Genomic DNA, 22,118 nt, shown 5'->3' with positions numbered 1-22,118 from the left:
CAGAGCTGCTCCTGGAGCAGAGCCATTTCCTCCCAGAAATTAAAGGTTCAAAAAGCAGAGAATTTCGATCTCACCCCGACCGTGTACTCGCTCGGTTTGCTGCTTCCCTGCCGCAGCCGCGCCTTTCCCCTTTGCAAGAGTTCAGGTTTATGCGCACCAAAAGGCCCCGAGCAGCAGAGCCTTTTCTTGCTGCCCTTTGTGCGAGGCTTCACGCTACGATGAATGGGTGGAAATGCAAAGCAGAAGTTCGCACAAAGAGAAACCAGTGTGTGAGGTGGTTTCTTCTGAAAAAGAGAAGGAGCGGGAATGACTTATCGCCTCATTAAAGAGCCCCAGTCTGCATTTTTATTAGATATATTTAGATGCCAGTGGTAAAAAAAAAAACAACAAAAGTTTAAAATAAAAGAGAGGGAGCACCTATATCCTTATCATACGAGCCTGGATAAGTCACATGGATAAGAACTAAACCACAGCAAAGGTTCCAAACACAAGCGTGGAATGTTAATGGTGCACATGAGGACTCGGAAAATCACCATCAATCTGCACAAAGGTGAAAGGATTCCGCTGCTGCAGGACCGTGCCTTTTCCCCACGCTCTCACACAGCAAATGCCTGTTCGTGCCACAGACCACAGTTACTCCAGTGTTCCTCTTTGTGTTTTCTTACCTCATTACAGCTTGTAAGCTGCTCAATGCAACGAAAAGGCAAGTCAGTGGAAAATTTACTGCCTCGGTGGTAAAACTGAGCCCATGCCCCAGCTGTCAGCCTCCCCACCACCTCCTCTGTGGCACTGCTGCAAGCAACCCGCAGCTCCAAAGGAAAGCTTAGTTCAAAAAACATCCCGAGTTGGAAGGGACTCGTACGGATCATCAAGCCCGATTCCTAGTTCAAAACATATTGCCTGTGTACATATCCCATATATGTGTATGGCCATGTATATATGTAGATATATCCTGGCCCGCACAGAGCACTACTTGCTAATAAGGTAAGTGGTATCTCGCCAGGTTAACGGGGATGATAAATTATGGCTAATCCTGTACACTGGCACTGAACAAAGCAAGGAGGCACGCCCAGAGCCAGCACGCCTCGTAACCACTAAGCACACATTTCTGTGCTGTACGTGGGCAGCAACTGCTGTCCAGAACGTTTTAACAGCAGAAACCACACCGCTTGATGCGGGAGGAAAAAAACAAACCAAACCCGAATACGTTCTTCCTCCTCTTCAAAGCCAGAGCATAAGAAACAAGCAATGTAATTATTCCCACACAAGGGGAAGGAAAATAAACCCAAAGAACACACACACGAGGAAAGAAACAAGTCTCAAAAAACTGCATTTGCAGAATAGTTCGAGGGCTTCTGTGCAGGGCCGTAGCCTCACAGCAGGAGTCGGGAAGAGCAGAAACTATAGACAGCCAACTTCGGGGCTGCTGCACCCTGCAGAGCCCCCAGCACACTCTCCCCTGCACGCAGCATCGTTCCCTGCCTCCTCCCCTGCTCCAGTGCTGGCTGCTTCAGCAGAACTCCCAGCCCAGCACCCAGTGGCGAGTCCAGCTGTGGAAGGTGTTGGCTCCGTGCCCGCCCCCTGCTAGGGACCCACCAGTGCCTGCGCTGGGCAGCACCCGGAGCCCAGCACCGAGCTGGCAGGAGCAGGTGCCCTAAGAGCTGCACGTCCTTTGGTGCCCACGTGGCACAGGTCTTTCCTCCTGGAGCAGCCTCAAAGCCAAACCCATCAGCCCAGATGTCCCATCACCTGCCTGGAGACACCCCGCCACCAGGGGTGTGCCAAGGGGAGGTTTTCACTGCACCTGTCTCAGTGTCAGGGCTCCCCAGCAAATCCTCCAAAGCTTCAGCAAACCAATCTTTGGCAGGGGCAGAAGCAAGCTCTTACCCCAGTGCGCTTCCTCCAGAGAGTGGAAGCACAGCTCGGACACAATCACTCTTTGCTGACGAGTCAAAGCACTTCAAGGAAGGCTTTTTTCCCCTCCCTTCACTTTGTTTTAAACGGCTGAAGTATTTCCTCTGAACGCTCCCACTTGCGGCTCACGCAGAGTTATTTTTGAAAGCAGAGAACCAGATTTTTGAGACTCTGAATGAGGAAACGCAAAGCTTTTATTAAGCAATAATAGCCCAGACAATAGTCACAATTTCCCAAGGGTCTGAACACCGCAGCTGACAATAAGCTTGATTCCTGCACAAAACCCCCCTCACGGGCTCAGAGGGTTTGCTTTGTATGGACTCGGCTCAAGTTAGAGAGTTAAAGCATTTGCAGTGTGATTTCCTCCAGTAACATCTGACCAGAGATACAAAAATCACTGGGAAAAGCCCTTTATGTTGTCCCATTCCTCCTTGTGATAGTACAGCAAGTCCCTTTCCAAGCTTGCAATGAAGACATCTCCCCATCCAGCTGGATCCTTCCTGTCTGGGCAAACTGGTCCATCTTTCCGGAGTCAGGAGGGCGGGGGAAAAAAACCCTTCAACCCACCTCACAGCAATCTGTACCACTGTACAGTGTTATGGGAAATGAAATGGGAAGAAACGGGCCTCCAAGCCCCACCTGCCACCATACAGCGCAACTGGATCCGGCGATCACATCACCTCTTTGTTATTTCAAAAGGGAGGAAGCTGCAGCTCAGAGGAGCTCGCACAGCCTCTCCAGCTACCCAGGCTGGCCTTGTGCACGCCGCTTCTCATTCAGTGAGACGTGGTTGGCCATGAACAATTACCGCTGCATGTGAACGAGCTGATCTGGCTCTCTGCAGCTGGCAAAAGTAGCAGGCACTTCTAGGGCACATAAAACTTGATTGGTTCAAGATGTCTACTTAGGACAAGATGGATTGTCCTGCACAAACGGCTGCTTTTCTCCACTGACTATAAAGCAGACCTCAGGGAAAGAAAAGAAACAGCTTAGCTACAGACAGCTACATCTGTACAAAAGACCTAAACGCCTCCCATTCAAATGCCATCCTCACCTTAAACAGTAAAGAAACTAATACCCTAAGTTCATTAGCTCTTCAAACCAAGAGGAGCCTGCAGGAGTATTCCTACTCCACCATCATTTCTCTCCCTCCTCTCCCTTGTCCCTTTAAACGCGTGGCATACCCGTAGCACAACAAATCACGGTTACATTTAAGCTTTTTTGTCAGGCAAGCTGGTTTCAATCCATTTTACCAATCCGGCTGACCGCAAAGCCAGGACAGAGAGAGCCCACAGCACCTCTTTTCTCCCACTTACACCATCTTAAAGGGATTGTGAAAACATTTCCTAATCTTCTGCATACCTGTGTGCAACCAAGAGAGCACGGCAGAAGCTGGAGCCATTTGCCAGTGCCCTTCCTCTGCAGCGTGCTGCTTGGGGCAGCCAGCTCCACACGCTGCCTCTGAGAACGGGAAGCCAGGACACAGGGAACAGTGCCAAGAGTGCCCTGCCTACATCTACAGGTGCAGACACTTGAAAAGGGTTTTTTTCTGCAACTTTGTAAGGGAGAGAAAGCAAAGTCCTGTAAACACTCCTGTGTTTACAGGAGTTAATTAAAAAAGCAAACAGAAAGGATGAGAGAGGTCATTACTGTGTGTCTTAATTTTACAGGCAGGGTTGAAGAGGGAGGGGATGAAGTGCTTGTTTTGTATTTCTTACCATCAACTCCAAGGACTCTTGACCCAGAGAAATCCCTCAAGATGGCCTGAAACACTGCTGAAAAATTATTCATCATCTGCTTGTCTGTAAATGATCATCCACATTATAGATGCAAGCCACCGAGCGCTCTGTCCAGAAGAGCACGCAGAAATTCAGAATGTGTGCAGAAAAGGGATGCACTCAAATTAAGGATGCCAAACACACCCAGATACTGCCATTCAGAGACTCCACATAAGCACTTTCTGTGCAGCAACATCTGTAAATCAAAGCACATTATTTCCCACCCTCATAATCAAGAGATTTGCTCTATTATATCTAGAGATCTGTCTGGTGGTGGCAGACAAAGCTGCTGAACCTCGTGCAGCTGCCTGAAACGTGCACTCAGGCAGAGAGCTCACTTATGACACCAAACAATGAATGCGGCCACTTCGGTGCTCGCCTCCAATTGGAAAAACTCTGGGTGCAATGAGGAAAGGGAGCATTACAGCGAGAGGAGTGGCCACAGGTGACAACTGTGTGTGCCAGCAGCCACTGCCTGGCAGATGAACGAGTCCTCATCTACCAAAGTGAGGATCACAGGCAGACAGCAAGCACTTCATCACGTGCCATGAGAAGCCAGACAGATTTGGATATTGTTAGGACAGCCAGCAAGGCTTAAAATGCAGCCTGGATAATAAACATCACTTCAGGTGTTGCGAATATGGGTTAACTATCTCCAGAATGCTCCTCAGCCATTTACCTGTTGTTTCAAGCTATGGCATCAACGCTGGACTTGACAATTCTCATGGGTGCTTTCCAACTTCAGATACCCTATGTTCCATTATGAGAAAGAACTGGGTAGCAGCGGGCTGAACAACACTAGCCAGATGTCAGGACTGTGCACAAATGGGCCAGCTAAGTGCCACACACCAGGTAGGGCCCTCCAGCAGGGAACAGCCACGCACCTGTGAGAACGTTTGAGAGGTTCCCGGCAGTCCTGCAGCAATTTGCTAAATGATGCTTCATCTTCAGGTTCAGGGGAAGGCAGATCGTAGCCCGCCTCATGGCTGAGAAGTATCTTCATTGCTATCTTTCTGAATTGTGTTATGCAGTAAGTAATACACTCCTGCACATGTAGGAGCAAAAATGCCCTTCAGCGTTAGTAACAAGTCTAGATTACTACAATCTTAATAGAAATAAGATCATAGAGATTTCATTATATGCCTGTAAATTACTTAAATCAAGCAAAAAAAAAAAAACCCACAAAAAAACAAGGTTAAATTAAGACTTCTTTCCTTCTCCGTCTTTTTTGCCTGCCTCAGAGCACACACAGCAAAATTAAAAACAGCTGTGAACTTTCAGATGCAGTATAGTAGCTCTGCTTTGGCCTACGGAGGATCCAAGTCCACATCTCAAAGAGCATGCGCCAAGGAGAACTTACATTAGGATGAGAGGTAATGGCCTTAAGTTGTGCCAGAGGTTGGATATGAGGAACAATTTCTCCTCCAAAAGAGCAGTGCTGCAGTGGCACAGGCTGCCCAGGGAGGTGGTGGGGTCACCGTCCCTGGAGGTGTTCCAGAACCGTGGGGATGTGGCACTGAGGGACGTGGGCAGTGGGCATGGTGGGGTGGGTTGATGGTTGGACTGAATGATCTTGGAGATCTCTTCCAATCTGAATGATCCTATGATTCTATTTCAGGTCCTTTGCAAAGGCACAGCTCTCAAAAAGAGCGGTGATTGACCATCTTTGGAAAGATTCAGGGTTGCATTGTACTGAGCCATCTATGACCTTTACAGTAATTTGATCAACATTTTAGCATAGAATGCATTTGCTGCATTGTGTTTCCTCTCTGGGCTACAGAGGATCAGCTACAAATTGATCAATTGTAGGCATAAAGCTTCCCTATCGGTGAAAGCCACAACGGAGACCTTACCACCTGGAACAAATCTGCATTGAAAAGCTGTGGGGTTCAAAGAGAAGAGGGAGAAATAACCAAACATGCAGCAGCTCATCATTTCATACAATCATGAAGGTTGGAGACCTGTAAGATCATCTAGTTCAACCATTCACCTACTACCCATATTGCCCACTAACCATGTCCCTAAGTACAACATCTCCACGTTTCTTGAACAACTCCAGAGTCAGGGACATTACCACCTCCCTGGCAGCCTGTTCAAATGCCTGACCACTCTTTCAGAGAAGTCTTTCCTACTATCCAACCTGACCCTCCTCGATGCAATTTGAGGCCACTCTTGAGCATCCTCTTCCTCAGACTGAACAATCCCAGTTCCCTCAGGCACTTCCCATAACATTTGTGCTCCAGACCCTTCACAGCTCTGTTGCCCTTCTCTGGACACCGATGCCTCACTGTCTTTCCTGCAGTGAGAGGACCAACACTGAACACAGCACTCAAGGTGCAGTCCCACCAGAGCTGAGTACAAGGGGACAATCATCTCCTGCTCCTGCTGGCTGCACTACTTCTGACACAAGCCAGGATGCCATTGGCCCCTTTGCCTACCTGGGCACACTGCTGGCTCATGTTCCATCAAGTGTCAACCAACACCCCCAGATCCTGTTCCTCCCTGCAGCTTTCCAGCCACTCTGCCCTGAGCCCGTAGCATTACGTGTGGTTGTTGTGACTAAGTGCAGGACTCAGCATTTGGTCTAACTGAACTTCGTGCCACTGGCCGCAGCCGAACCCTGGGGTCATGACTGGACACGAGCCAGATTCCACTCCATTCACCACCACTCTGGGCCCTGCTCTTGAACCAGTTTTTACCCAGCAAAGAGTATACCTGTCCAAACCATAGGCTGCCAAGCTTCCACCAGATTCTGAGTCCTAAAGCTGCATCTTTTTTGCGTTGAGTCCCAAAACTCACTTATGCCACCAACAGATCCCTCAGAGATGACTCCAAGAGACCAACCTGCCAGGAGGCTGAAAGCCAGGCTGCATGGTAGCTGTGAAACATGAGGGAAATTGAACATTCCGGCTTCAGTTCTGCCAGCAGCTCATTCCGAGGACTCATGCCACTTGATAATTCTCTGCACCTCCACTTCTTCAGCTGCTTGGATGCACTGGTGCTTCATGATGTTGCTGCAGCATCTCAAACACGTGGAGCTGGCCAAGCAACCTCAGCCCCAGGACAGGAGAGGCCTTGGTGCACTTGGATTCTCTTATCTTCACAGAAGGCAAAGCTTCCACAGAAGAAATGAAGCCAGTAGATACCTGCACTGCATCTGCTGATCTACACAGAAATCCCAGCCAGCCTCTTGTTTTTTAGATCTCATTTTCAAGAGATTAAGAAAGATTATCCCAGGGGCATGGCAACCAACCAGAGTGCAGGAGATCATTTCAAGACATCTGTAATAGTGCGTAATTAACAGCTTCTCCTCAATTTTGTCTCACGGCCTCATTCATTAGGAAGATGCTTTTTTAATCACCCTCACATGACACCTTTACTAGTAATCTCTCTACTTCTCTTACTGCCGCTACAGGCCTCAGGCTCCTCTTTCCTCCTCTTGAAATAGATTCAAGGCAACATCTTCATTTCCACTACTGCTCATCCCCATCGAAACTGCCTATACGCACATGCAAAACAAGAACAAATTACGCCATTAATTTCAGCTTAGTCAGTCCACACCACAGACTAAGTCAATATTTGACAGATATTTAGCAAGGACTAGAATTTATTTAAATTCAGCGCATCGTGCCTACAAGAGCGGATTTAGCAGAGGATGAGAGACAACAGGACATGCTGCTTGGGATCTGGAGGACAAAAACTTGCTACTTCATAACCACAGAATTCTTTCAACTGTTTCTTCCAACTCTTGCTGTCACAAAAAGGAGGTGAGGGAAGAGCAGGATCCGAGCTCAGTCTTCCAAACCTCACGAGGAACAACCAGCTTTCCTGAGAACAATGCTGAGCGTGAGTGAGGATATCTCACCTTTCAGAGAAGAGGAGTTGCTAAGGGAATCCAACTAAAGGCCTGTCATCTGTACCAGCCCACTACTCCAACACGTCCCCATCACTGCCAGCTGGAGGGCAGCTCAGTCCGCACAAGGAGCTGAAGCCAGGCAGTGCTGCAAAACCACGCATCGCTGAGAAGTTCTGAAGAGCAGTGAGTGTGTTCTGGTACCTGTGGCATTGTTCCACAGCTGGCAGAGAACTGGGAAATTCTGAGCAACAGGAGTTATCTGAGGAGAAGGCCGAAGAGGGAGAAGATGGTTGAAAGAGGAAGAAAACAAGTCAGCAAGCAGAGCACGACAAATAGACTAAATAAATTAAAAACAGATCAAGCACAACTTCACCATGAACTACAATTGTCCTACTATTCTTATTCTTGGTTTTCAACAGAAAGCAGGAAAAAGATAAGAAACGGTCGACTGCAACGACAGTCCCCTTCACATCCCCTTCGGCAGTTTCCAGAAGCTTCTGAAGTCCAGTGGTCCAAAACAAGCACATCCCAGCAGAGAAGCCTGCACACTGCAAACAAAGCTATGTGAATGTGAACTAAACGTTCCTTGTGTCGTACTTCGCAGTTTGGGAGAGGAGAGTCTGATAAACAGGAAACAGGCCCAGGCCCCTGACAAAGCAGGGAAAGGAAAAAGCAGGGAGAAGGACAGATGTAAGCGCAGAAACAAAGCTGAGCAAGAGTTAACAGGTTTGGTTTTGTTTGCTGTTTGTTGGCAGCTTCATTTGGAAAACAATCCATGTGCTTGCAGACTCTCTCCAACCGTCCCTCCACTGCCCTCAACTTAGGAAGTCAGTGGCCATTTCAACCATAGTCAGAAGAGGCTGAAGTTTCCTCTGTCTTTTGCACAGACAGAAACACTACACTGCTCACACAACGGCCAGGCAGAGATCTAAATTAATACTCTCACAAATGGCCACGGAGCTTAACATCTGTCCTATTTGTCTGCCAGTCCACACGCAGCCTCCCACCCCGCAGTGCCGCAGGGAGCTTACCTCACTTGGCAGAAAAAATGTGCCCACAAAGATTCCAAACCAAAAGAAACCCCTCTTTGTAGTGCTGCACTTCAGGTGGCTTTGTGCTTCTAATCCCCGGCACCGTGTAAAACTTAAAAAGATAATAAAAGGGTGAGAGCAACTAATTAGCAGAACTTTTCTTGCACCTCTAGACGTACTCCAGCTAGAGAAGCTGAAGGAAATCACACCGACAGCAGTGGACACACACATACGTATCGTGCATTTGAAAGCACAAAGAACAAAGCTCTGCTGAATGTGGGAATTGGAAAGCCTGACAGATTTAACCCAGTTTATCCCGTGGCAAATGAGCTACTGTTGAAACCTAGGGCATTACGTCACCTATTTGCAGGGATTTTTTTTTTCCAACCTTAACTGTTGTGCTCACAGCTTAAAAAACCTCATTTCTTCCTAACAGACTCAACAAAAGGAAGGGGTGGATCAAGCTCTTTGCAGGGAAGCACACACCTAAACTGCTCTGCAAGTTCAAACACTAAAAGATTTTATCTAGAATTTAGCAGGAAATACAGAGTGCCCCTTCAGGCCTATCTATTCAGATTCGAGGATGGAAAGCCCATTTTTTTCAAAGTTACCCTGTGCAAAAAAGATGGAATCACAGAACAGAATTGAAGAACATCCCGAGCTGGAAAGGACCCACAGGGATCATCGACCGGGGGCTGGACTCACCCAGCTCTGCCAGACACTGATCTACTGAGACGGGTGCTGGGGTCCCACCTGATCCTTCCTCCCATTTCTGCCATCTATGTAAATAGCTGCAGATTCCAGTCCCAGATGCCAGCTGCCTTAATGGACCACACCGAGGCAGGGAAGGTTCAGCTGCAAACCGAGCTGCTCGAGACATGGCCGGTGCCTGTTCTCTTGTTCATCTTGTAGACTTATTTTCCCTCGATCCCCACACATCTGTTGGCGCAATCTTGTTTCTCGAAACTTGGCAGAACCCTAATTTTGCAGCACCTACTTTTCAACGCTTGTTTCTCAGAGCTTTCTTCGGTGCATTTGAAGGGCCAGGCTTTCACTTGGTGCAGCTTTGGAAACCATGACGCAATGGGCTCTCACTGGAAAACTTAAGCACCGAGTTGATCTGAGAGGTTTCACACAAGCTGCTGTTCCAGCTCTTCAAACTCAAGAACTGTCAGATGTCAGAAAGTGGAAGAATGCCAGACAAGACGCTTCAAAACAGTTAAAGGAAAAACCACTGGTCTTGTCCCCAGGAAGAGTTTTACACATAGATACACAGCTTGTTGGGAGGCCCTCTGATAAGTTTGACATTTTCATATTTATCAACCCACGTTGGCCGGTGACCACAAGGCAGGGCACCCAAGCAAGGAACAAGATTCACAAGAACTAGAACTTCATGAAATAAGGATTCTTTTTCTAAAGCTGTGCCAGTTTTAGAGTACAGCTCTTTCACCATCGTGCCGTGAGACATTCAAGAGCACAGTGTGAAATTTCGTTTTAGATTGAAAAAAAATTAAAGGATTATTTTGAAGAATGGATAAGCAATTGGGGCTCTAAGAATAAAATACTCTACAAAAAGAAAAAAAAATCAACCAAGTTTAAGAAAACTCCATCTGTGGAACTCCTGTTACAGGTAGATTACCCTTTGAAACAGCCAGAACTGTAATAAACAGAGAAGAATGGGCTTTGCTGTCAGGATGTAATTAAAAAAAGCAACAAACAACACAACAACTCCATTCCGTTCCATACGGAGATAGCCAGGAGCTGATTTGGGAGAATGTCAAGCAAACAAATTTTCACTCTGAGATTCCAAAAGGTCACTGCAAACAATTACTACAATGCAATACTGAAAGTAACATGTGCCTATTCTTTTTTTTCAATTTAACAAGATATCTTTACAGCTCTAGTTATTACATGGAAGGAATAACAACATCAAGGATTACACAGCCACATTCAGTCATTGTGCAAATACCAGGGAACCATTAAAATTGCATTTAGAAATGAGTAGGCTGCACAAGTGTTCGTTTCCTCTTCTCCCCCTGCTTTTGCCAATTGCAGTTCCCAAAACAGATCTCATCTGCAGTTAAACTCGGGCCAGAACGAAGACATTCCTTGCCATGTATGGGAAATAACGGAGGTTATTAATTTCACTCCTCATAATAGGAGAGCAGAAGACACGGTAAGGAGGCCTCAGGATAAAGAGGCAATAAAAAGAAGTGCTCAAATCTCAAAGATGTGCACCAACAGCACGTGTCTTCCCAGCTGTCTCCCTGCCAAGCAGCCTTCAGAATGGGGCGTTTTCTTCTTTCAGTGCGGCTCCAGTCCCCATTAACAGCGAGTGCAGGCGTCAGCACAAAACTTTCACCCAGCAGCATGCAGGAACTGAAAAATGAGCATCCTATTCCAGTGACCTTCATAGGCATATACAACAGTGAGCCATTCTTGTCTATTCAGCACGTTCATTTATAACAAGTCCCACAGATTCACTAAATTACCCTCTGTGGTCCTGAGCAGGCTCAGGATTTGCAATTAGGATAAAAGAGGCTGGGAGCAAGCCCCTGACACCAGATATGACCTCAATAACTACTCTCCACCTGTCCACGCTTTGTGGTGCTCACCTATTCCTGTTGCTGTCAGAAGAGGCCAAGCACACACAAGCACTGCCCTCCCTAAGGAGCAGGCACCCATCCCTACTCTCCTATTCAGCAGCAAAGGAGAAGCAAACCCAGCTCCCGTCTGTGCTGCCTCAAGCTTTTTGCCTTCTGAGAAACAGGCCAGCTCCCTAGCTCCCAGCACTGGGATACCATGGGAATGACAACCTCTACTTCCTGAAGATTAATGAACCTTGGAAGCAGGGGAAGGTGACTAAGGGGTCTGGTATAATCCCCTTTCTCTCCAGAAGGCTCCACACAAGCATACAACCAGTACAAGCACAGCATGACTTCGCACCGCCTCAATACACTCACACGAGCTTTTGGTAAACCAGGCTAAGAACAGGCACAGGGACAGCAAAGCACCCCTGCGTGGCAGCATGAAGCTCACCAGAAATACTTGCGGTGCCACTTCTGCTCCAAACAGTTTTAGGAAAAGGAAATTCACTTTGGTTCTTTTTATGAAACCCACTCTATTACGCTTGTCAAACAGCTGCCGCTTTCCCCGCCACTTGCAGCGGTAAGCAAAGGATCGCCGTGGCTGCGCATGTATTATGGATCAGAGATGCATATTAGAGCAGCCTGGAGATCTGTCTGGAGATTACACGTCACTCCTCCAAGTCAATGGAATGATACCAAGACGCAAGTCAGTGCAGAGCCCAGGCTGTACCTGTATGAACTGCTCCGAAAGATGCTCTGGGCCTTGCTGCCCGAGTAACGTCACCTGGAACGAGAGCTCAGCAAGGCAGACAGACAACAGAGAGAAAAACAGCTTCCTCCCTGACACCTCCTCTCACAAGGAAGAAACAATGGCGTAGCTTGGCCTTTCTAATCAAGACCGGCGTCCTTGTATTTTTTAAAAGTCATTTGCAGAAAAAAAGCAGATCTGATTCCTAAGGAAGGAGAGTTAGCTTCTGTGCAAAAGCCTCGAGATACCTGCCAGCTCCAGCTCAATTGCTGCTCCCAACTAACTGCACCCCTGAGACACTTGCAAGAGACTTGGTGCTATTCTTCACCGCCACGAAGTAAAAACAAAGTCAGCAAACCCTGGAGGCAAACGGGAGAAAAGAGAGGAGGGATTTCTTTCAATCTTTTATTACTTGCATCAAGTCTTAATTCCTGTTAATAACTCTCAATAATAACACACAGCAGTGCGTTTCAATGCAGCACAGCAGCAATAAATCGAAGAGGTTCTGCCTGCTCTACTTTTAGGAAGAGCAGCAAAAGAACCACCAGCCAGCACACCTCCACCATCACAAGGCTACCTCTTGCCTTTTTCCACGCCTTTTTGTTTCTGGATGCACGGCTGAGAACTTGCAAGGGACAGCTTAGCACCAGCAAATTGTCAGACACCACGGCAATTAATGGCAGCTTCCCAATGGATCCATCTCTGGCCGAGGTTCCGATAGCTGGCTCCTCCTCAATCCCCACATTAAAATCAAGGCGCACAAGGTAGGCAGCAGATTCATTTACAAGCACCCAGGGCTTCCCAGAAGAGATGCCTAGGGAAAGAAACATCTTACCTAAACAATGCCTGCTTGGTTTGCTGGTTTTTTTTTTTAAACCATCTGCTATGTGACTGCTATCTTCATTAATAATCTGAGAAAGACGTTAGCGTGCTCACTGACATATACAAGATGTACAGTGCATTTCTGGGAGATGATGGGCACCTGTCACGCACGTACGCAGCCAGCAACTTGCTTCAAAATGAAGAAGGCAAAATTCTGCTGCCCTGCCTCCTGCCCACCTGCTGCTTACACATCACGGCTGTGACATGATTGCTCCACTTCCACCAAAGAGTTTTGGTCTGTCTTATTTACAGACCATTGCACGTTCCCCTGCAGGCACAAAGGCCTTATGGACCCTCCAGAAGAAACCCACGGAGCAGCTCGCCTCCAGCTCCGTGTATCTGGGCTCTGCTCTCAGCCCCACTTGTTTGGCAGCTCTTCTTGTCACAAGCTCCAGCCTTTCACGCCAACCTTTTCCAGGAGTCATCTGCATGTCAATGAGACTCCGCAGCAGCACCAACACAGTCCAGAACACATCATCTCCCACTAAGTGCCTACACAGAGCAGCCCTGCAGTATAATTGCTTCCTCGTGCCCGTAACAGAAGCACTAAAAGACATGTACAAATCCCATCCCCACGCGCTCCTGCGTTACATACGATGTGAAGGCATTTAATCAAGGAGGGAGGAGATAATCCTCCCCACATTCAGTGACGTGCTTTATTCCATCACATCCAAATCTGGACCCAAGGTGTTGTACGGACACATACGAGACAAGGAAAAGCAAAGCTTATCTCCACACTGAAAAGTTAGACGTGTTGATGGCACGATGTAATGGAGGGTGTTGATGGCTTTAATTGCGCTGCCTTTACATAAGCAAAGGACCCAATTTCCACAATAAGTTGCCAGATGAATTCATCTTCTCTTTGACTGGCCTCAGAAAGTACTCAACCTGTCATCAAGCGTCCCCTAAGGAAAACCACACACGCGTGGAACAACTTGTTTCCTGCTAGATGACATCTTGGCATTCGAACACATAGAATTCACTCTCAAACGAATTCAGAGATGACCAACATACTGGCGCAGATTGGAGATGACTACACAGCTCCACAATCCCTTCATGTGACACCAACTAGTGCAAAACAGTAAGAAAGCACATCCTGCGGAGCCAGGCGTCAGGATGCGCGCTTCAGCTCTCACCAAAATGCAATGGGAAGGGGAACAATCCTCGGGCTACGTGCGCTGCCAGCATCCCTAAGAAGAATGTCAGATAAGAAGATACCTCTGAGTATTCTGAATCATGGGGAAGGCATTTATGAAACAAGACAGGTAAAAGGTTAACCAGCTGGAAACTATGCAGGGAAAAAAAAAAAAAGAAGTGTTACCTGTACAGTGGAAAATGTTATTAGCGTTTTGTATTAGAAGATACCTGAGAGGGTTTCCTGCATTCATGGGTTAACCCCATGTTCTCATACTGCTATAGCAGAGGTTTCCTTAATGCTTCAAAACTCACAGAGGGGGAGGGGACAGGCAGAAAAAGACACACAGACAACTCCATGCAATGAGATCCCAACCACTTAAGGAACTGACAGTAAGGGTGAAAGAAACTCCTTTACAACAAACCATCTGTAGTCACTAGTGGGAGTCTTTGGGTTCCCTTCCCCTGGACAAACAGAAAAGATGAAATTTGCTTCATTCATGAGCCTCAGTTTTCTGTGTTTCACTCACTGTGATCAACAAGGGACAGGTCCCTTTGTAGTCACTGCAAATGCCACACAACCCACTGCCAGCTAGCAGGGGCAGATGACAGCAGAGGGAGCACAGCACACCTGTGCACTCCTCCGATGAAAGGTCAGGTAGATTAAACTTTGTCAGCAAACACTGATTTAAAAAATATGTATTGGAACTTGCTTTCAAATTGTCACAATCTTGTAGGGAACGTCCCGCAAGCCAAGGAAAAAGCTACAAAATGCCCTTTCCAATACATTTGTGATAGATTAGTCGGTCTTCTAAACCGTTCCTGCTGCTAGCAGGCATCAATTAAGTAACAGCAATGATTTCACAAAAATGGGATTTCAATCTGCGCTTCAGAACTGGGCCTGTGATTGCTGCGTAATAACACCTATTTACTGGTTGGCCAGCACTCAGGGCTTCCTATACCCCAGGCCAGATAGGGATCAGTTAGCTGTGAGCCACGGAGTTGTATGTGCTCCTGTCTTCATCCTTCTTACCAAACCCCAAAACCTCAAACTGGCTTTGCACCTCTTTTCAGGCAGCATTCACCTTATTTGCATCCAAGAATCAGACATCTCCGCTGCAGGAGCCAACTCAACCACGACAATCACCAGTAAACAGCGCTTTAAAGTCTTCTCCGAGAAGAAAATTGTGGGCTCTGCTTTTGAGGATATGTTTAAATTGCAACCACAGTGCTGCAAGCATACTCAGGGCAGCCTTAGCCCAGCAAGCACGACGTGGGCTGAACTGACAACTGTCTGGCCCAGCTGCGTGCCTCAAATCCCATGCAAATGCTAGCCCAGCAGCTGCACTCCAGCAGAGATACAACTAACTGCACTGAAACGTCCCATGCCTGAATATGCACATGGATATCACTTGTCTTTTTCACAAATGCCCACGAATTTTGCTTGCTGAGCGGTTAGGTCATAGGGATTTCCATTTGGGTTAGGATTCATTCATTACAGCAATACAAAAATGGCAGCCTGGGTTAAAACCCCAGTGTTAGGGACTGCTTCAGTCTGTTCATGACCCAAAAAGGGGTATTTAGCACAGGTAACAGGTAGGGAAGTGAGACAACAAGCACAGGGAAAAACCTATCTGCTGGTGAGGAGTCACGATCCAGCGATCAGGTGGTCCTTCCCAGTTTTGTGATTTGAGGGGTTTCCAAAGCAGAAAATCTGCCTCTGGACTGGGAACCAATTGACATCTGACCGCTGGGATCTTGGCATCAAACAGCTGCCACATCTGGTTAGCTGCACCTCCCACCCCGGCGGAATCGTTATGGGAAGGGGAAGGATTGTCCCGGGCAAAAAGGGAAAGGTGACAGGAGACAAACAGCAGGGAGGAAAACCAGGCAGCAGAGATCGTGAGGGAAAGAGAACAAACACACAGAGCCAGAAGAAAAAAAGGTAAACTCTAAAAACATTAAGATGATGATAAGGGATTTCAAAACTTAATAGCTGCACAAAGGAGATTCGAGGTGGCCTCTGGCTCCCCACGTGCAAGCAAGCCCTAGGAATGCACCAACAATGTTCAAATCCTTGTCTGAGCAGCGACATGCTACAAATACCCAGGGGAAGACGATCTTTCCCAACCCACTTTAACAGCACACAAACAGCCTTCCAATTTTGCCATGTACCACTGAGAAACAGCCTAAACGACAGCATTTCAACAACTGTGGTTTTCTTGTTTTGCACATTTGCTGCTTTTGCTCTGATTTGACAACTGCCAAAAGCCATCCTCGCATGCAAACAAACACGAGAGCTAACAGTCCCCACTTGCAAAACTGGAGAATATCAGAAAACTATTTCGGACTTCCCTTCTGCAAACAGACATCAAGAAGTTCAGGAACTGTCAGTACCCCAGCTGAGCTGCCAGAAGAATTTGGCTGTGCCGTGCTCAAATGAAGACAGCCCATTACCCCTGCTCCAGAATCTCTTAACACTGAGCTGAACTGATGTAAACTCTGGTTTCTGAAACAGAAACTCAAAAAAAAAAAAAAAAAGAGACATCACAAAGCCATTAAGTGAATACGGATAAAACCACATGTAACAGCAGGACCCTCAGATGGCAAGTGAAGCTTAGTTGGTTTGCTGGGGGGGGGGGGAAACACTTCTCCCATCACCCCGGACTAAGACTGTGGTTCATTCCTGATGCTACCTCTGCGTAGAAAGAAGTTTAGGATTATTTATCACTTGACAAAGCCTGAAAACACGGAAAACACACCCCATGTGCCAAGAGCCGTATCACCATTCAAAACACATTCGCAACGCGTGCGTCAGACTTCGACATCTCACACACAGATTCCTCCACACAAAAAAAAACAACAACCCAGAAATATCCGTAAGAGCAACCTGCCCATGATACCCGATTCAGGAAACAAAGTTATTTAATCTCCTCCTGACAGACACTAGACTTGCTGCACGGAAACCCAGCAACGCTGAAGCCAAGCTATCATATCAGGGTATCGAGGCACACTTATCAGATGCATGCATAAGCAACAAGAGACCAGAAACCAACCAGGGAGATGCTCACTGCTTGGCAGCACACACGCAGCACCGGAACGGCGCTTCTCTAGCGGATGCTCTGCTCCTCCGTGCATCCTCAGCACCCACTGAACGACTCCCAGCTCCTCCAGGCTGCAAAACCATTCGGCTTAGGGCATAACAGGAATGTATTAGCCCACGGTTTTCCGATTAAGGAAGGAACTCGTTGTTTTTAAGGTTGAAAACAGCGGGGAACGCTGAAGGAAAGGATAAATTGGAGGGGAAAAAAAACGCAGCATAAACCTCAACTTTAGCAAAGAACTTAAGGGGAGGACGCTGAGCAGGGTGCTAGGCCTCGAGCCCCCAGACTCACCTCAGGACGGGGGCAGCGGGCGGGAGCCGTGGGGAGGCGACGGCCCCACGAGGCACAGAGGGACGAGGGGCTATTTTAGGCCCCCTCAAAGCTTCAGCCCATCGCAACCCCCCCCCCCCCATCATCAAGGTCCCGGCCCGGGAGGGGCTTCTGGTCCCCTGTGGGACCCCCACCTCCTCCCTCAGCCCCGAGGGACCCCGCCCGGCCTTCCCCTCAGGGAACCCGAGGGGCTCCCCCCGGGCTGTACCACCCCCTCGGCCACACGAGCCGCCCCCGCCGCGTGGTACGGTCCAGCCTACCTCTCGGCGCCCTCACTTCACCCTCCCGGCGGAGCCGCGGTGCCGGCGCCCGCTGCGAGTGGCTGGGGGGGGAGCCACAGCCTCTGCCTTGTCTTCCCCCTCCGGCTGCCCTCCCCTGCTCCCCCCCCCCCAGGTCCGGGCGCAGTTGGTTTGTTCCGAAAAGCCGGCCGGTCTTCTACCCTAAACCGCTGGATCTCTCACGTCTTCGGCCATTTCCGACCGAACTGGCGGAAGTTGCCGAAGTGGCGGCGGAACTTAACGGCCTGTTCCGAAGGGCGAGCGGAGAGAGCCGAACCGCTGACGGAGATAGCCGAAGGGCTGAAGGGGCGGGGGCCGGGACGGCGAAGGAGGGGACTTCTCTCCGGAAACTACCGAGAAGAGCCGAAGTGCCGCAGGAGGCGGAGTACCGCCGCCCTCCCTTCCAGAGGGGCACGCCGGCCATCGCGCATGCGCACTGCGCGGAGGCGCTTTTCCCGCCTAAAGGGGGGCACGTGCTGCCTTGCCCGCTCTCCTCAACGAGAAGCTGCCATTATGGGTCCGTGTCCTCTCAGTGCCCCACAGAGCCCTTGTGTGAGCAAACACACCCCAGGCTTTATCCACAGCACACGAATTGGCTTCAGCCATACCCCAGCACCTCTGCAAGGCTGAGGGTACACACACGGAGTTCAGCCTTGTGGTGAAACCACCATGGGGACTGCAAAGGTGGGGACTGCAAAGGTTGGCACTGACCCCCTGGAGAGATGTCCAGATGGCTCCTGGCAAAAGGGGTTATGCAAACCACTATCACTGCACAAAAGTGATGTAAAAAAAGCGTTCCCGGTTTTAACTTTTTTTTTTCTTAACAGCATTTACATTGCCAACAGCACTTAGTAAGAGCAGCAACATCAAATTTATGCTGACAAGTACCAAACATACCAGGGAAAAGATGGTGATTGAAGCACAAGAATTAGGAAAGAAAAAAAAAAACACAACAAAGCAGTGGGGAAATAAGGGGGAGAAAAAAGGCAAGGAATGGCGGCAGCCATCATCCTACAAGAAAGCCAAGTCCAACAGCTTCAGTACTTTTTATTACTTTATGCACTTTCATTTTACATATATATTAGAGCCCCATAAAGGCCTTCATATCTGTGCGTATCAAGTCTCACCCCGAAACACAAAACCTGGCAGCTTGTGGGTGACTGGGGAATCTGAGAGAAGAAACAGATTTATCTCCATAGCAGCGGGAAGGGTGGCAACTGTGGCATATCTCCAGGAATCTCTGCTTTAATAAAATATGAGCACTTTAAAACTGCGAGAAACCACTTTTCCACCACTCTGCACTTTTTTAACAGTCATTTACACATGTGTAACGTATGCAAGGAAAGACTAACTTTTATCCCGAGATGAAAAGACCTTGAGGGCGAGAGGGGGAGCGAGTCTACCTGTTGCTAGACACTATGAAATGCAATCCCATAAGCAGGGAACGAGGATGGAAGGGCAGGAATAGGTACTTCAAGGTTCTCAGAAACAGTATTTTATGTTTTCCAGGAAAAAAAGACTATTGCCATATAAAGCTAAATTGACACCCAAATTGTCGAACACAACGTGAGGTTATACTGTCCACACTGCTCTACCTGGAGCTCTTCTCAGCTGCTGTGTATGTATACCAGAAGAAATATTATCATGTTCCAACACCCTCATTTCCTACCCTTTGTATTATCAGGGCTTTTGTTTTCTCACAGTCTGCTCATACCTCACATATCCAAGAGCATACATAAGAAATGGATCTTAATGAGCAGAGTATTAGCTGTGATGAATAACAATTTAAACAAACTAAGTGGCATGTAATTGTTACCTGCCTCCTTTCCTAGCGGAGAAGAAGCCTTTCACCCCTTCTAGCAGCTTCTTAGCCCAGTTTCCCGTAAGAATAAGCCTTAATGCACTGCCCAAACTCTGTTAAAGACTTAAAAAGTCATCGGCAACTTTTAGTCAAACCTGACAGAGGGGCAGAGACCTGCAGATACTCAATTCCCGCAGCGTGTAGATGTAGAGTCACAGAATAGTTTCAGTTGAAGGAACCTTTGAAAGCCATCTGTTCCAACTCCCCTGCAATGAACAGGGACACCTCCAGCTCCATTAGGTGCTCAGAGCCCCATCCAGCCTGACATAGAATCACAGAATCACCAACGTTGGTAAGGACCTCAAAGATCATCCAGTTCAACCACCCACCTTGAGTGACTACTGGGATGGGGCATCCACCATCCTGGGCAAAATGCAAAGACACCCAAAAAGCAGGAGCTTCTGGCTTCATTAATCCCTCTGTTCACAGAACAACTTATTGAGATACCTGTGTATAATTTCACTCTGGGAATTTCCCTTATGCTAGATTTTACGTAGCTCTACAATTATCACAGAATCACAGAATGGTTTGGGTTGGAAGGGACCTTGGATATCATCTAGTTCCAAGCTCCCTAGCCATGGGCAAGGACACCTCCCACTAGTCCAGGCTGCTAAAAGCCCCATCCAGCCTGGCCTTGAACACCTCCAGGGTGGGATCACCCACAACTTCTCTAGGCAACCTGTTCCAGTGTCTCACCACCATCACTGTGAAGAATTTCTTCCTGATATCTAGTCAAAATCTACCCTCTTCCAGTTTATAGCCATTACCCCTTGTCCTGCCTCTACATGCCCTTGTAAAAAGTCTCTCCCCAGCTTTATGACCCTCCTCTGGACCCGCTCCAACAGCTCCATGTCCTTCTTGTGTTGGGGGCTCCAGAACTGGATGCAGTGCTCCAGGTGAGGTCTCAATGAGAGCAGAGCAGAGGGGCAGAATCACCTCCCTCGGCCTGCTGGTCACGCTTCTCTTGATGTAACCCAGGATATGACTTGGCCTTCTGGGCTGCAAGCACACATTGCTGGCCCATGTTGAGTTTCTCATCAACTGGCATCCCCAATCCTTATCCTCAGGGCTGCTCTCAAGCCATTTTCCACCCAACCTGAATCTGCGCTCAGGATTGCCCTGACCCAGGTGTAGGACCTTGCACTTCCTGAGGTTGGCGTGGGCCCACCTCTGAAGCCTGTCCAGGTCCCTCTCCAGCTGCAATTTGAATAGTCTTCACTTAGCCTTTTTTTCTTACCTAGACCAAATTCTGCTTCTCATCCCCCTTGTAAGCTTTTCTCACTTCCAACATATTGATATTTCATCTCTGCTGTAGATTACACTGAGTCATTTTGAGCAGGTATTAAGGAGTTTCAGAGCCAGCTAGCACACAGCCCTATGGCATATTTCCACGACCTGAAAAAAACCTCAGAAAAACATCCGTTCCTCTTCAAGGGAATAACAGTGTAAGGGGAGGACCCTGAACTTTCATCTTTTCCCTGCCAGAAGGCTACAGTCCTTCTGGCAGAACTTTTCTAACCCCTTTCTCCTCCCTTCCACAGGAGACAGTCCCAAGACCTGACCACCTGCAGTCTCCACAAGCCTCGTGGAATGTTTTTTAGACCACACTCTTAACCTCAGACAGTCCTATCAGATTTCATAGGATTCAGTCACCTGTTAGCACCAGGGTGCTCTTGGTGCTGAACAGGTAATACACACCTCTAACACACATCTCTCAGCCCCAATGGGACAACTACATATACATGATAAAGCTAAGTTTTCAGTCCTGCTGAGGCTCCTACTGTTTTGTCCATCAGGTATCTCACAGCATGCTTCACAAGAGAGGAGTAATTAATCTGGAATGCTGGCCAGATTCCAGTTTAAGTAATAACATTCAGATGGTTTACATTCTCCCTACAGTTTTGAGTGAATATGGATATTTTTTTCTCCTTACTTTATGCCACAAAAGTAGCGGCCTGGTACTCCTCATGCTGTTGGAGCAGCTGCCAGGCTCTGCAGTGTAAGTAGCTGCATTTCAGCGATAGGCAAAGGCATCTAGTTTGCTTAAATAAAGCACCGTGCAGACCCCGTGGGCACAAGAAGTGCTGTTAATAATACACCCTACTGCTGGGCAGAAAGTGAAGCAAGGGCTAGAGCATGTCATGAAACTGTATTTGAAAAGGAGAAGTTAACATAAGAATGGACACACGGGCATAAAGCACAAGAACTTTTTCCTCCAAAATGCTAATTCAGGCTTGGACCCAGAGCAGCTCCAGCTGGAATCCAAAGAGCAAAGACAATGAACTCTCAGCATCCTGCACGAGGAAACTAGATCATGATGGCAGAAGAAAACAAGCTTATAAAAGCAGCGAAAGTTTTTAGCAAGATGCTGGGATGTTTGAGGATACGGCCTGGTTGTAAAAAGGCACGAGGAACAGAAATGTCTGTTCCCTTCCTCACAGAGGCTCGATTAGTGTTTCTTATTTTAGCTAGATATTTGAAAGAAAGTACATAATGAGGAAAGAAATGGTGTAAAAGGTTTTAAGATGCAATATTATGGATCACACTCAGAGTACGTTAAGTTGCAGTGCTACACTTTTTATTAAGAATAAACGTTCTAGAAAAATTCATTAAA

At 47.8% G+C, this 22,118-nt stretch overlaps 1 protein-coding gene across 10 annotated transcripts in view; it reads right to left on the bottom strand.

Annotated features, from left to right (window-relative positions):
* EXTL3 (exostosin like glycosyltransferase 3) overlaps positions 1-17,874 on the bottom strand; it is a 109,816-nt gene extending 91,942 nt beyond the window's left edge. For 7 of the 10 annotated variants that reach the window (XM_021392390.1, XM_021392398.1, XM_021392391.1 and 4 more), the window contains exon 1: positions 17,626-17,874. The gene's annotated coding sequence lies outside the window, so the exon portion shown is untranslated. Of the gene's footprint in view, positions 1-17,326; positions 17,470-17,625 lie in introns of those variants that run through there. The other 3 variants (XM_021392392.1, XM_021392393.1, XM_021392399.1) reach the window with 1 other exon arrangement.

Source organism: Numida meleagris, chromosome 3 (genome assembly GCF_002078875.1).
Source record: "Numida meleagris isolate 19003 breed g44 Domestic line chromosome 3, NumMel1.0, whole genome shotgun sequence".
Lineage (NCBI taxonomy): Eukaryota > Metazoa > Chordata > Aves > Galliformes > Numididae > Numida > Numida meleagris.
This window is presented reverse-complemented; position numbering and strand designations above follow the sequence as displayed.